The following is a 17,084-nucleotide window of genomic DNA, read 5'->3' on the forward strand; positions in this document are numbered from 1 at the left end:
TGTTTTTTTTTGTTTTTTTTTCTTGTTAACTAAGTCATCATCAATCTGAGAGCCCCTCCCCCCTCCTAAGTTACAGAGTTCCAGAACTCTCTACCTTTTTTGATAACCTTTGCAGATAAATTTGCGTTATTACAACAACCGCTTACCATTGATATCTCGTTAGTAGCGACCATTGGCTTTCATTAGAATTTGGATGGCAATAAGCCTACCGAAGGTCCCAGTCCTCTTTGCATTAATTCAGCAGAGGTCTGGTTAATACTCTCTCTCCGCAGTCTTTCCATACTCCTTGACCTTCACTTATTTGGTGTGGTGCTTGTTTATAGTGGCACACACAACAACAAAAAAATATTTGTCTTACTTGACAACCATTATGTAAATATACTGTAAATATACTTTTCCTAATACACTTCTTATTGATCTACCTTTGTTTGTTGAGTCTTCATTTGTATTGCCTTATACGTTATTTGGTTCAACCTGCAAACATAACAGTTGGCGACGAAGATGAACGTCAAACATAACAATAATGCAATTTGTAATCCCCTCTCATTCATTCGAGTGGAAAAAAATAGGAAGCATTACTTTTGGAACAGTTCTCGTATTGAAATATCTGTTTCTGAATTAAATAGGTTCCCTAAACAAATTGAACAAGGAGACAAGTCAGTTGTGAACTAACTAGGTCATCATCAATCCAGGAACCCCCCTCTGGAGCTACGGAGTTCCGGATCTCTCTACCTCTTTCGATGTACGGCACAATCACGTTGACACACCGGTTCTCGCCAGATCACCGAAGTTAAGCAACGTTGAGCCTGGCCAGTACCAGATGGGTGACCATTTGGGAAGGCTAGGCACTGTATGTACCTTCTGGGAAGGTTGGGCGTGGGGCCAGCACCCTCACCCTGTAAAAAGAACTCCTCGCTAAAAAAACATCTACAAAGTTGTAGATGGCCTATGCCCCTCCAGGGACTCAAAGGCTATTGTGTGTGTGTGTGTTTACCTCTTTCGGTAACCTTTACAGACGAATTTGCATTATCACAATAATGGCTTACCATTGATATCTCATTAGTAGCGACCATTGGTTTTCATTAGAATTTGGATAGCAATAAGCCTTCTGAAGGTTCAAGTCCTCTTTGCGTTAATCCAGTGGAGGTCTGGTAAGTGCTCTCTCTCCTCAGTGTTTCCATACTCCTTGACCCTCACTTATTTGGTGTGGCAACTGTTTATAACGACACACAGAAAAAAAAAAAAAAAAAAAATTAGAAACAAACAGCCAAATGAAAGCAAATCGAAGAAGGAGACAAGTCAGTTGTGGAGCTGCACGTTTCCACCTGAAAACATAAAGATGACTCCGGATTTGAAATAGAGCACTTACATCAAGTCCATTGGCAAGATCGCCAGAAAAATAGTTGGATCATTCTACAGCTCTAGAAGGTATCTCACTCCTAATGCAATTCCTACCTATATAAGTGCGAAATACATCTGAAGATTTTTTTTTTTTTTTTTTAACATGGAGGTCACCACTTATCAAGGCCCGGAAGCCACTCGAGGATAAGGGTTATGAACAGTAATCAGTGGGATAGTATCGTAGTAATCATTAGTAATGGAGATTTGATAACGTGTCTTACTTAAGTGGGCGGTTCATCAGGAATTTGTTTATGTTGGACTTGAAGACATCCAAGTTGTAGTCAGGTGGGAAACAGGCAAACGGAACAGAGTTCCACAGGCGTGCAATGGCGTGCAGTTCTAAGAAAGAAGCTTTGTTCATGGAATCTATGCTTTGATTTAGGCACAGATAAAGAGTGGGGAAATTACTGACAGTGGTTTCAGCTAGACGGGTGCTTTTTGTGAAAGATTAGTGAGGGAGGACCAGAGATTGAAGCTCAGATAAGCACTTGCCATGGAAATAACGATTAAACAAAGACAAGCTCGTAATGTCTCTTCTGTGGGAGAAAGGTTGCAGGGAACAGAAAAGGACATCACCCACTAAGCCACAAAGTCTATTTTGTACTCTGTCAAAGAAGGATAGGCTGCTTTTAGCAGCTCCTGCCCAGATGTGGCAGCAGTACTCCATCCTTGGATGTACTTGGCTTTTATACAGATAGAGAATTGCATCAGTAATGAGATATCTTCTGGAGCGGTAGAAGGATCCCACTATTTTGCTAGCGACCTGGGCAGCAGACTTGATGTACGTGTTCCATTTCAGATCAGGAGTAAAGGTTAAACCCAGAAGCTTGTCAAAACATGGAGCCTCCCCAAGATGAGAGCCATCCATTTCAATTGATGCCAGATGGGGATCAGAGCATTGATGATGTAAAGATAGGAGCTTGGTTTTAGATGCATTAAAAGTAACCAGCCACCTTTTCCACCACTGTACCACGCGCTCAAGATCAGAGGAGAGAGAGAATCAAAGAGAACTTTGTCATTTATGGATGGATGTATTGTTGCAGCATCTGGAGAGGATCTGCTCAGAGCACCATCTCCTGACCAGAAAGGGTCTAATATAGTGTGCATGCCTGCGAAATGACGTCACTGGTCCAGAAAAAAGACTATAAAAAGGAAAAAGAAGATGACCACAAGAGAGTCGTGGAACACAGAATGAAATAATGTTCAAGATGTGGATAACATTCGCGGTCTCATTATAAGAGCGATCACATGGGTTTTGTCACAGCTGTAACAATGAGGAAATAAATGTTGTTGCTATAAAGAAAAAGTGAGTTGAAGTTTTTTTTATATTCTTGGTTTCCTTTGCGACTGAAAACTACAACGTGTTGGTTCCCAGACAATGTTACAAGGGTACAAAATCTACTTTGAAATCTAGTGGGCAATGTCATTTCCTCCTCCCTGCTGACTCTTTCTCATTGAAAAGACGTTGTAAGCCTTTGCTCTGTCATTATTTTCATGGCAGGTGCTTGACTGAGCTTTATTGTATGGTTTTCCCTTTGTAAAACATTCGCAACATTCAACAAGCTACAATTACTATTAGCAGTCTCCCTTACTCTTTATCCTCTGATAAACCAAACAAAAGTTCCACGAGCAAAGCTTTTTTCCCAGAACTGCTCATCCGTGGAACATAATACCATGGAGCTGCTTCCAGCTGACTATAACATGGTCGTTTTCAAGGCCAACATAAACAAGTCCTTGTTTAGCCGTCTTCTTAAATAATTAATTTCTACCCAACACTCATTAACCTTTATCCTTGAGTAACCCCAGGTCTTGATAAGTAATGACTCTATAATAAAAATTTATTTTTAAATCTCTGTCTTACTTCTTCATATTGTATGAAATATCCCTGAAATGGTGCCATGGAACCCAAAAATTATTTATTTGATCAAATTGATACATCAAATTTGAAAAGATCAGAAATTGAAACACCATTAAAATTTCGGCGATGATCAAACTATTCAAAGATTTCATTGACTACATTATGGGCCAAGTAGTGAGTCTCTACAATAAACGGAACATAAATTATTGCCACAAGTATAATTTTCGCCTGTTTTGAGACCTTGACCTTCGACCTAGATATCCGAAAGTAAATCAGTTTTAAGTTAGACCATGACATACTTCTTGACCAAGTTTTGTGATGATTGGTCAAGCGATGTATAAGCAAACAAACAAATTCCACTGAAAACATAAACTCCTTGGCAAAAGTAAATATATGTTTGTATGAAATCAACATTTAATTAACAAAAAAATCATATTATTTCCAATACGAATAGATTACTGGTTTTTATCTTATCTTGTTGTCTGAGAAAATGTCAAATGTTTTATTTAAATACACAATCGTACCCTTATCTCTAGAGATTAATTTAATGCGTCAAAAGCCGCAAAACGAACTTCATTTTTACAAAAAAATGATTTTTATTACAAACCAGTTTGCTTTGCTGGCTCACTATTGCTTCGTAAAGCTCAATACTTGAAATCGTCGAAACTCACACCTCAATTAAAATGAATGGCCCTTGTCTTGGGGAAGCTCCATAGCTTCTGGAAATGACCTTAATGCCTGATCTGAAATGGAACACATACATCAAATAATGGGAGGGTGGAACATTCCTTGATCATCATTCAATCCCCGGTAATGTCGAGTCTCCCCGTCTCCTTGCTAGTATATATATATATATATATATATATATATATATATATATATATATAAAATAAAAGTTACAATAAGTTTACTAAGGTAATCAAAATGGTAAAATTAAAATATATTATAAATATTAAAGAGTTAATATTTACAAGTAAAATAAACTCAGCCAGATATAAAAAGCTCAATAAAACCGAAAAGGAAATAGAGCTTATAATATGAACAAATGATTAATAAAATATGTTAAAAGACATTTTGAAAAAGAGTTAAAAACATTTAATTTTAAAAAAGGTAGCACAAGATAAGTGGATAGTCCTTAATCCGCGGAGTTTCGAAGAAATACTCTCCTTCTCATCAGAGGGCAGGAATTAGCAAAATGCAGGATCGGATTTTGCATATAAAAGTATTTAATGAAACTACAAGTAAGTCAAAGATCTTACTTGGTTAAAAAAAGGGTGAGGTAAGGGGAACAGGCGGCAAAAGAAAAATAATAAAAAGATTTCACATGAATGGATAGTCCGGTGAAGGGTAAAAATCCAAAAATGGTAAAATCCAAAACGGTCGGATTTATATTATTTTACTTTTGCCTCCTGTTCCCCTTACCTCACCCTTTTTTTAACCAAGTAAGATCTTTGACTTACTTGTAGTTTCATTAAATACTTTTATATGCAAAATCCGATCCTGCATTTTGCTAATTCCTGCCCTCTGATGAGAAGGAGAGTATTTCTTCGAAACTCCGCGGATTAAGGACTATCCACTTATCTTGTGCTTCCTTTTTTAAAATTAAATGTTTTTAACTCTTTTTCAAGATGTCTTTTAGACTATTTTATTAATCATTTGTTCATATATATATATATATATATATATATATATATATATATATATATATATATATTACTTTACTTGTATATATATATATATATTACTTTACTTGTGTGTGTGTGTGTGTGTGTATATATATATATATATATATTACTTTACTTGTATATATATATATTACTTTACTTGTATATATATATATATATATATATATATTACTTTACTTGTATATATATATATATTACTTTACTTGTGTATATATATTACTTTACTTATATATATATATATATTACTTTACTTGTGTATATATATATATTACTTTACTTGTGTATATATATATTACTTTACTTGTATATATATATATATATATATATATATTACTTTACTTGTATATATATATATATATATATATATTACTTTACTTGTATATATACATTACTTTACTTGTATATATATATATATTACTTTACTTGTATATATATATATATATATATATATATATTACTTTACTTGTATATATATATATATATTACTTTACTTGTATTTATATATATATATATATATATATATATATTACTTTACTTGTGTATATATATATATATATATATTACTTGTAAATATTAACTTTTTAATTTTTATAATATATTTTAAGTTTACCATTTCGATTACCTTGGTAAACTTATTGTAATTTTTATATTATCCAGATAGGTAGAAAAGTAACTTATCTTGCCTTTGATAGCATTTATTTTTTATATATTTGTTTTTTTGATAACTTTTTCGAATCTATGTGTACAGTAATACAAACCCATAGTTTCATTAAATACTTTGCAAGCAAAATCTGATTCCGAATTTTGTTAATTCCTACCCTCTGATGAAAAGGAAAGTATTTCTTTCGAAACTCTGCGGATTAAGAACAATCCACTTAATTTGTGTCTTCTTTTTAAAAATTAAATATGTTTTTAAAGTGTTTTAACTTGTTTTATTAATTATTTGTTCTTATTATAACCTCTATTTCCTATTTGGTTTTATTGAGCTTTTACATCTGGTTAGGATTATTTTATAAACATTAAGTCTTTAATATTTATTATATATTTTAAGTTTACTATTTCGGATTATCTTTGTAAACTTAATTGCAATTCTTACTTTTCATTAATCCTCATAATAGCATAATTTAGGAATTTAAAATTTGTGATTTGAAAAAGTTAAATTTCAAATATAGAAATTTTATTGTATGCAAGACAATACAGTATAGTAAAATATATTTCCTTAGCTCATGAGTTTTCGATGTTTATACATCTCATCCTCGGAGGAAAATATTAGCAAATATTATAAAAGGTTTGCACCTGATTTGCTAAAGGTAATAAACATAGAAAATTAAATTAAATGTTTTTAAAGTTTTTAAATCATTTTAGCTACATAGAATAAGGGAAATTGGATATTGATGCAGCAAAAAAAAAAAAACAAAACAAAAAAAAAAAAAACGATATTGAACTTCAAATGGAAAGTGTATGCTAAATCCTGTAATGGAAGCTCTTGGTATTAGGCAGGTTAAAAGATCCAACGCGTATTGTAATAAATCTAAGGAAGCTTGTAATAATCCAATATAATTATATATATTTCCATAGTTTTTCTTTAGTTTGATTGGATATCCGGCAAATCTTTAATTATATCAATCCGGTAAAAAATTTTTTATATATCAGTTTCAAAATTCAGTTCAAGTTTTCAATCAATTTATGAATAAAAAAACCAAAAGATATCTGTAGACAGGCAAATAAAATTAAATTAAAAATTAAATGGAAATGAAAATAATTAAATAAAAGAATAGTTTATCAAACCAAAGCAAAATAGTATTTAAAAATCAGATGCATTTTTGTTATGAAGATTATATTTGTAAGTCAGCACAAGTGAAAATGTTATGATGTTAAAATCGCAAAATTTAAATTCTATCCTCTAAAAATAAGGAAGTGAGGGGGGGGGGGAGAAAGACAAATAAAGAAAAAGAAAAAAAAAATAATGGGGGCATCTTAACATTAATCTTGAATATGAAACATCTCGACAGGATTTGACACGATTCAAAAAATAGGTCAACGTTCAAGAAAAGTTATTTCATCATCCTGAATAATATATATATCGACATTTCCTTTCGATTTTATTTCAAGGTTACTATGGTAAATAATCGCTTACGTCCATAAAACAATTTAACAATTTAAATACATTAAAACTTCAATTTTTAACAATAGATTTTCTGCTTTTCATAAATTAAGCAAAGTATATCTTAGTAGAAATAGCCAAAAATAATTTAGATATTAAAATTACTATTTCATTGGATTTAAATCATAACTGCATTCTTCTCGATTCGTTTAAGTACTTAACTATTTCAATGTTCTCTCTAAGAAAATTATTTTTTAACTGTTTAACTTTTTAATTTTTTAACTTTAAATAGATGGAGAGGCGAACTTGCCGGTCGTAAAATACGCTCACATATACTTTAATCTATGAACATATATATATATATATATATATATATATATATATATATATATATATATATATATATATATATATATATATGTTTGAAAGAATCCTTAACAAGTTTCGACCCGAAAATCTTACTGGAAAACAAAAAGTGAAGCAGAGGGAATATGGTGAAGAAAAAGGTGATTACACATGAATGGATAGTCTGGTGGAAGATAAAAAAATCCAGTGACGGTAAAATCCAAATGTAAAACTTCAAGAAAGTTAAAAGAATTTCCATTTGTACATTTTATTTTATATTATATATATATATATATATATATATATATATATATATATATATATATATATATATATATATATACATGCAAATGGCCATGTGTGTGTGTGTGTGCATTTCAAAGTGTTTTTTAACATATTTTATTAACTGTTTGCTCATATATATATATAATATATATATATATATATATATATATATATATATATATATATATATATATATATATATATATATATATATAGTCATTCACATATTGTACTGTTCGCTGTTTCATAGCTCATCAGTGCGGCTAGACAGGCAACTACCTTAAGCCAGGATTGAAACCTGACCGCCTGTACTACAGTCAAGGCTCCTAGCCATTATGCTAATCAGCATAACTATTATATAAACGTTACTTTGTATGTATGTGTGTGTGTGTGTGTGTGTGTGTGTGTGTGTGTATGAGTTCCCTTTTCATAGGTTCTGAAACGGCTGAGCCTATCTTTTGCAAATTTCACACAAAGGTAATTTATATGTCTGGCAGTGTTCTTAGATATGTTTTGTACAGAAATTCATCTGATAAATATTGAAAAATGAAAATCAAAAAAAATCCGAGCCTAAAAATAATCTTTCTTATAGATAAAAAGAAAAATTTTTACTAGGGAATATTTTACGTTACACCGATCATGGGAGATAATAAAATTTCAGCAAATCAATTCTTCTTAAAAAAAAAAAAAACTTCAGAATTATCGACATATAGAGATATAGGTAAAGCAGTCAACCACAGATCGAATTATCCCCTGTTCAAGCCTGGGTTTACCTCAGCATTTTATTTTAATTTTTTTCTTATCAATGAATTCAATTTACTATAAAAGAATAGGTACCATTTTAAATTGCTGAAAATCATTTGTTAATATGATTCAATAGAGGATTGATTATATAATAATACATATGCAATCCACATATAATGAAAACATCATGTTTAAGCGTATTGCACGACCGGGCAACGCCGGGCGGCCAGCTAGCATTTATATATATAGAGGGAGAGATTTGACAAAACCGATACACTGTGAAAATGAAAAATGATAATTAAAAAAAAAAAAGCTTAAAACATCAAAATAATGACTGAGAAAAAATGTTTCATAGTTGATTTCCCACGGCAAATTTATCCATTTCTTTTAAAAATATTTTGTGCGCTTTTATCTTTCATTACAATCGGTGGGAAATGATTTAAAAACGTTTTCTTTAAAGGTTTTTTTTTTAATATAAATATAAACTTGTAACGTGTGTGTGTGTTTGTGTGTGCGACTGTGCTAATTAGTGCATGTGATTATGTAGACGTGTTAATGTGTGTGATGTGTATGTGTCCCTGTGTGTTTTTTGTGTGTATGCATATGTGTGTGTATTTGTTTGTGTGTGTGAAGTGTATGTGTGTGATTGTGTGTTTGTGTATGGAGTGTATGTTTGTGTGTGTCTGTGTTGATTGATGCATGTGATTCTGTATGTGTGTTTGAGTACAAAAAAAAAGGATAGAAATAGGTCAAAGTTGACAGAGCAAAATGTGTTTGTATGTGCGTGTCTGTAGATGTATGTATTTGTGAGTTTGTGTGTAGTTGCGTATGTGTGTGTCTTTCTGTCTGTAGGGCGTATGTATTTGTGTGTATGATTGTGAGTTTGTGCATAGTTTGTAAGTTTGTGTATAGTTGCTTGTATATAGTTGCTTGTGTGTGTGTGTGTGTGTGTATGCGTGTAGTTGATTTTGTGTTTGTGAGCATTTCTGTGTTAGATTAATTTCATTAATCTCCATTTTTATTTTTTCCCAAAATAAAACCAACACCTCACATTTGTTTCTGTAAGTGAAGATTAAATCATTCCAGAATCTAAAATCCTGATTTGACCCCTGCCGTCGGCATCGGCTCAAAAATTCTGAATGTTTCTGATAAGAAAATCTAATTTCCATTGATTAAACCACAGTTTATTCCAAACCTGAATCTTATTGAAGATTCTTTTCAGATAAAATTTTGTAAAATTTTCTTTTACCCCTTTTCACTCCAAACAATATTTCCATTTGGACGTAAAGGGGGTACTGTTTAGAACCATGTCTAACAGGGAATTCGGTACAACTATTTTGTTTTAGTTGGAACATTTGGAGAATGCATAGCAGAGGGAGATAAATGCAATTTTAAGACCGGATTGAAAAAGATTTCTTTTTTCGTAACAAAGCCAGAATTCTGAAATTCTTGAATGCGTTTTTTTTCTTTGAGAAAGTTTTTTTTTTTTTTTTTTTTTTTAAAGTAATATAAGAAATTTAAGTTAAATCCAAAAATTCAGTATCCAAAGTTAAGCGTCAGAAGTGGACTCGGTTTAGCTAAATATGAACCGGAAGTTAGTAAGCATGAAATGAAATACGAAGCAATATTAAACTTTTGTATACAGATGTAGCGACTCGCCACAAATATTAACAGTGGCTGTATAAGGAACTTTTCAGTTGCGCATACAGCTGCTGTCTACACCCATGCAATTTCTGTGCACAAAACTAAAAATGTTTTAAAAAAGTTTTTTTTGTATGTGATAACACAAGAAATGTTAACAAAAAACTTTAATTTATGACAAAATTCTGTGAAAAAAACTTGTCAAAGACATATTCTAAGAAACTTAAAAAATGCAAGTTTTTTTTCTAGTTTATTTATTTTAAATATTTGTTTAATATTTAATATATTAGTTCAAAAATACATGTATAGAGATACAAATAATAAAAACGCTTATTAGTTTTTTTTTGTTTCTTGATAACACATGTAAATAATAAAAATTCTAATTATTTTTTATTATTTTTTCGTGGTAACATAAATATTAAAACAAAAAAAAATTATTTAATTATAATTTGCAATTTTTCTACGAAAAATATTTTCAATAATAATTAATTTGGTATTCCGACATAAAGCTCGAGACAATAGTCTCTAACCCCCTTTCACAACAAAAGGAACTAATTTCCCTATACACCGCTTTTGGTTACTATGGGAACAGTTAATTTTTGTGATGATTCGATTTTTAATAATAAACACATTGTATTATTTTAAATATTAATATTTATTTTTAATAATAAACACATTTTATTATTTTAAATATTAATAAAACAATATACAGGGCATTTTAAAAGTAAAACAATATTTGTTTAATAGTAATTATTAAAGAAAAAGTTAAAATTGGACTTTTTTGGCCTTTTTTATCTAAAAAATGTGGTTTTGTCTTTGAATTTGGCCTTCTTTGCTGAAAGATTTGGCTTCAAACATTTATTATAGCCTACAATGTACAAGATTTTTTAAAAAAATATAAACAATATAATCACATATTTATTAATTTTTGTGATTCGAGGAATAAACCAATAAAATCTATTTTGTTTTTTATTATTCTTGATTTTTTATTATTATTGTTGATTTTTTTAAAATTATTATTCGATCTGAAAACCCGCGCAAATTATTAGTATCCTAATCGAAAAATCGTACGCGTTCTGCTGCAACTGCACTCATGGAGAAAATTGTTGATCAGTGCAGCTGACCTGTGTTTTTTGGAGTATTCTCTCAAAGACATCCTGTTACAAATAAATAACAGAATCAAAACGCTCGAATAGTTAGCGAAACATGGCCTAATCGCAAATCAAAGCATTTGCAATAAGTGTACGCATCAATGTCTGATGTTTTTGCAAAGGAGAGATGCATGCACTGAAATGTAGAGATGGCTACTGTTGGGCTTGTCCCAAATGTAAAAAAAACGAAAAATGTGCGTGCTAGCCCCTTCTTCGACCATGCTCACTTAACACTTAATCAAATACTAGAGGTAATTTATTGGTGGTCGATAGAGGAACCGCAAATACAGGTGACAAAACAGACACATGTTTGCCCACGCAGTCCCCAAGATTGGTATAATTTCCTTCGCAAAATTTGTGTTATGTGCCTCATTGATAACCCTCTTCAGATGGGTGGTCCCGATCGGACAGTTGAAATCGATGAAAGCAAATATATGCATAGGAAATATCACCGTGGACGATACAGACAAGGACAATGGGTTCTGGGTATGGTTGAACGTGGAACAAACCTAACAATGATGGTACCAGTAGAATCTAGAGATGCGGGAACTCTGTTGCCAATCATTCAACAGTACGTTTTACCTGGAACACGCATAATAACGGATGGTTGGCGAGCGTATAATGCCCTTCCTAACCACTTTGTGGTGGAACGCAAATATACTTTTGTGGATCCGAATGATCCGACAGTCCACACAAATACAATTGAATTTAACAGCTACCTACAGGAATTTCTGTGGCGTCGAAGAGTTACACGCAATTTCTTTGGTAACATGATGTACTGGATTCGACATTATTATGCCGTTTAAATTTAATTTAATTTTGCAATTTATTACATTTTTATCATAATTTGGAAACTGTAAAAAAATCGGTAAAATGAGCACCCACTTTCTGGACACCTAGTGAGGGGGGCATTTTTTTTCCTGTTTTGACTAAAACGTTCGTTTTTTTTATTTCATCTTTCAATAAAGACACGAGGACATTGAAATATAGATACATGTAATGGCTTATGCTATCAGTGGTGACCATTTCTGTACGCGTAAGCGCGCGCATATTTTTGCCGCAAATGAGTTTTTCAGATATTAAGCAATGTAATTCTTGGTTATCGGTGGTGGCCATTTCTACACATGCAAGCTAGCGCATTTAAATTTGTCACAAAAAAAAGTAGTTTTGGGGATATTAATCAATCTTTATGTTATCAGTGATGTGGCTGGTGTGCGTCAAAAACATGCTCATGCTTGCGCGTATAGGAATGCCCACCAATAAAATAAAATGTGTTTATTATTAAAAATAAATATTAATATTTAAAATAAAATAAAATGTGTTTATTATTAAAAATAAATATTAATATTTAAAATAATAAAAATGTGTTTATTATTAAAAATAAATATTAATATTTAAAATAATACAATGTGTTTATTATTAAAAATCGAATCATCAAAAAATTAACTGTTCCCATAGTAACCAAAAGCGGTGTATAGGGAAATTAGTTCCTTTTGTTGTGAAAGGGGGTTAGAGACTATTGTATCGAGCTTTATGCCGGAATACCATTAATTTTTTACTTTTATCATTTATCATAATTTTTGGATATGTTACTAATTTCGACATGATAATTAAGTAGATATCATTGGTTTTAATCGAAATTCTATATTTAGATTTTCGAGTTTGATTCTAATATTGAAGAAGCACTCAATGTTTTTAACTCTTTACAGGATGGAATGATGAAATTGTCGCTCTTGTAAAGATAACATGATTTCATTTCTGTTTGACGAAAACCGTTTTTCTTTTTTTTTTTTTTTTTTTTGTTGCAGGCCATCTACTAGTTGGCAAGTTGGGTACAAATCTCAAGAGCGATAGGAGCTTTTATCATGTCTGAAAGTGCCACAATGTTTAACAAGTGAGTGCGGAGATGCGCCACTGTACAACTCATGCTCTCTACTGATCAAAGTTATGACAACAGGACCATTGCCAACACCATCAAAATGTATCGCTGGATTGTCACAAATAACAGGGACGTGTCCAGGGTGATGAAAACAAAGTTTCTGGTCAAAGTTATGGTCTTTGGTGTGGTTTCAAGTGAGGACCACATCATGCCACCTCACATCTTTGTAGTCGGCTTGAAAGTCATCACCAAAGTGTACCTGGATGTGCTGAAGAGTGCGGTGATCTCTTGGTACAATCAGGTGGCTGTTGGCAGACTCTGGGTGTGGCAGCAGGACTCGGCACAGGCCCACAAGTCCAAAGAAACCCAGGCTTGGTATCAGAAGGAGTAGTACGACTTTGCACCCTTCTCTCACTTCGTACTCTCCTCCCTCGATCTGAACTCGCTGGACTACTTCGTTTGGTCATACGTCGAGAACATCACCAACATGACCTCTCACAACACCAAAACCAGTCTGATCACTGCCATCCACCGAGTATTCGCCTAGTTCCCGATGAGCTCCTGCCTGTGCTTGTGGAAAAGGCATGCTCCAAGTTCTGGATCCATAGTGAGACGTTGATTGAGGCTGAAGGCGGCTACATTGAATAAATGTCAGTTCTCCTGCATAATCGAGTGAGCTGAATTGATTCAAAATTCAAATAAAGCTTTAGTTTAAAATAAAATACCTATCAGATACGTTTGAAACCAAAACAATGCATTATTACAAAATAAACACATATTTATTTTGTTTGAAATTTATATTGGAATTTATAAATATACTAGCTGTACCCTGCCACGTGTTGCAGTGGCTCAATTTGGTGTAATGGAAAAATTTAATAAAAAGAGAAAATGCATGTTTCTTATATTAGTACAGCAATCCACTGCAAAAAGTGAAAAAGAAGGCGAAAATGAAAAAAAATGGTACTCTTGCAGAATTTGATCTGGATCCTCGGGAGTTTCTGTCAATCATTCATGGTTTGGACTTGACCAACAATCAGTGGATGAAGCCAAACATAGCAAAAATGTTGAAACGCTAAATGTTTTTTTTTTGTTGTTGTTTTACAAAAATGTGAGTTAGTAATTAATATTTGGTTGATGGTGGGGGGAGGGAGGTTACTATACACAGATTCAAAAAAGTTGTCCAAAAACAAATAAATGAAAGCAAAGGTAAGTTAATTTACGTTTCTACCAAATTGGATAATTGTTTAGTGTTTTTATGTAATGTAAAATGTTTAATTGGCCCAAAAAACAGAAATGGTCTTGGACTCTGTTGAATACGTTAAGTTTGGGAAAGTAAGTTGAAAACTAAAAACTATACAAAACAGTGTCTGAAACTCACCGAATATATGTTACCATGACATAGGTTGGCATAATCAGTGGGTTTCTGACAGTATTTTGTATAGTTTTTTTAGTTTTAACTCACTTTCTCTAACTTAAAGTAATCAACAGTGTCCACCACCATTTGTAGCTTTCAAATACCCCGATAAACACTGTTTTTCGAGCCGACTAAACGTTACATTAAATGAAAAAGGTTTGTATTACTAAACACAGATACAAAGAAGTTGTCAAAAAATAAATATATAACAAATAAATGTTATCAAAGGGAAGAAAAGTAAATGTTCTACCTAACTGGATAAGATTTTAGTGTTTTTATGTAATGTATAATCGGTTCAAAAACATTCAATGTTTATCGGTATATCTGAAAAATACAAATGGCGGCAGACTGTATCGAACACGTTAAGTTTGGGGAAATTCTTTGGAAAATGAGTTTAAACTAAAAAACTATACAAAATACTGTTAGGAACTCACTCAATATATGTTACTATGACGTAGGCTGGCATATAATCAGTGGTTTTAAACTTTTGCTCTATACAGGTGACGACTTTTAAAAGTCCCTTTTAGTGATTACCTGGTTTGAGGATATTTGTACAACTAAACGGCAAATCTGCTCCAAAAAATCCGGTATTATTTTACTTTAAGGCCCGTTTCACGTTCATATATAACGAAATATTTTATTGTAGATTTTGGTGTGCTAAAAACGAATCTGCAAACCGTTTCCGTAGCAAAAAGAAAGTTTTCTTGATATTCATGAAATTTCTTTTTCGAAAAGTGGGTGATCACTTTTCAATGTAAATTTAACTTACAATGAGCACCCACTTTCTGGCCACCTGAGAGAGGGGCATTTTTCTGTGTTTCTTGGCTAAAAAGTTTTTTGTTTGATTTCTTTTGCATGGTAATAACCCCTGAACTCTGGGACTATTTTCCATTTCACAGCCGTAGCCTTCGTTTACGCTATGCGTGAGCATAAACGAAAGCTGTTTAGCCAATAAACATGGGAAAAAATCCCCCCTCTCTCAGGTGGCTAGAAAGTGGGTGCTCATTTTAAGTTAAATTTCTCCAGCATGTTAGTGAAATTTATAATACTTTAAAAAAATTTAAAAAAAAAACAAAAGTTTTGAAAAAAAACAAAAAACTCACCTTTCATAAAAACAATTAAAAAAAAAAAAACCCACAAACTGACTAAATAAGTAAAAAAAGAAAAAAAAATTAGAAAACTCGAAACTTTATTTTCATAAAAACAATAAAAAAAGTCATGTTCAATCTATTTTTTTTTTCTTTGAGAAACAAATATATTTCTGACTTACAAATGCGGTAGAGACTCATTATTTTAATTTTCTATGGTTTTGATATACTGCGTTTTTATTGCTTACAAAATGGGTGACTGATTTATCAGAACGTTGTGACTAAAAAGTGAGCACCACTATCAAATGTCGAAATAATGATTTCTTTTTTACATTTTTGTCTTTAATAATCTGTTTAATTAGCGTCCAATCAATAATAATCCAGTGAAAAAAAATTCCAAAAACCTATAAGTATAGAAATTAAGCATTGGAGTGATGGTTGTACAACGTCGCCTTTTGCACTTTTACAAACATTATTTATGTTAATTCTTTTCATAAATAATTTTTTAAAAAAAGTAACTAAACCATTTATTGATAATTTGTCACGTGTACAAACATTTATTTATTTACGTAGGCTTAACTCGTTTCATGAATAAGAAAAGTTTTACTCTTTAAGAATAATAAAAGGAAAAAGTTACTGAACATTTATAAAAGGACTTACTTCTTTTCATGAAGGCCAGAGGAATAGTTGGCCGAAAAGTCGTGAAACAACAACTAATAAAGATGAGAATAATAGTCCGCAATAAATAAAAATGATGCTAATGCAGAGAGTGATCCGCGCTATTTTTTAAATCATATTTCCACGTTTAAATAACGTTTTACGATATGTTTTTTTTTTATTCAATTGTAAGGTTAAAGTACAGAATAGGTACAAAACATCCTTCCCTCCCCATGTTAAGAGTGACTTTTTAAATAATAACATTATTTCAGCACGGATCACTCTCTGCATGAGTATCATAAAAATTAATACAAATAATACTTATCTCAATAAGTGAAAGGCTCATTTCTACCAGAAATGAAATGGCGATAATCTCGCAGTTACGAAAAATATTTTTTATTTAATTTAATATTTTTATAATTCGCAATGTTAAATTATTTTAATAACATAAAAACATTCCTTGACTTTAAAAATAGAATTTCTGAAAATTTCAATTAAATTGGTAACGTAGAAATATGGTTTTATTCGCTTTTAACGAACCAAAATTACATTTTTATATATATAGATTTCGAAGGTAAACTTCATCTTCAGTATGCCTTGTTTTTTTTGGGGGGGGGGAGTATGTTGTTGTTGGAGCATGAAATCAGCAAGTAGAAGTCCGTTTGTTGTTTTCACGGTAGTGTTTCCAAGTGTTGGAATGGTACGTTGGTCACGCAAAATTCACGTTAGGATTTATGTCCCTTTTATAGAAGTGTTCGTTGAATTTGAATAATTAGTGTTAGATACGTTTGAAGCTCTAACAACAACATGGCAAAAAAAAAAAAGAAAGGCA

At 31.7% G+C, this 17,084-nt stretch overlaps 1 pseudogene; it reads left to right on the forward strand.

Moving 5' to 3' along the window:
• The first annotated feature begins 740 nt into the window (after positions 1 to 740).
• On the forward strand, positions 741 to 857 carry LOC145296328 (5S ribosomal RNA; annotated as a pseudogene).
• The last annotated feature ends 16,227 nt before the right edge of the window (positions 858 to 17,084 follow it).

The sequence above is a fragment of the Euprymna scolopes genome, chromosome 16, assembly GCF_053919585.1.
Source record: "Euprymna scolopes isolate OS-2025 chromosome 16, ASM5391958v1, whole genome shotgun sequence".
NCBI classification, from domain to species: domain Eukaryota; kingdom Metazoa; phylum Mollusca; class Cephalopoda; order Sepiida; family Sepiolidae; genus Euprymna; species Euprymna scolopes.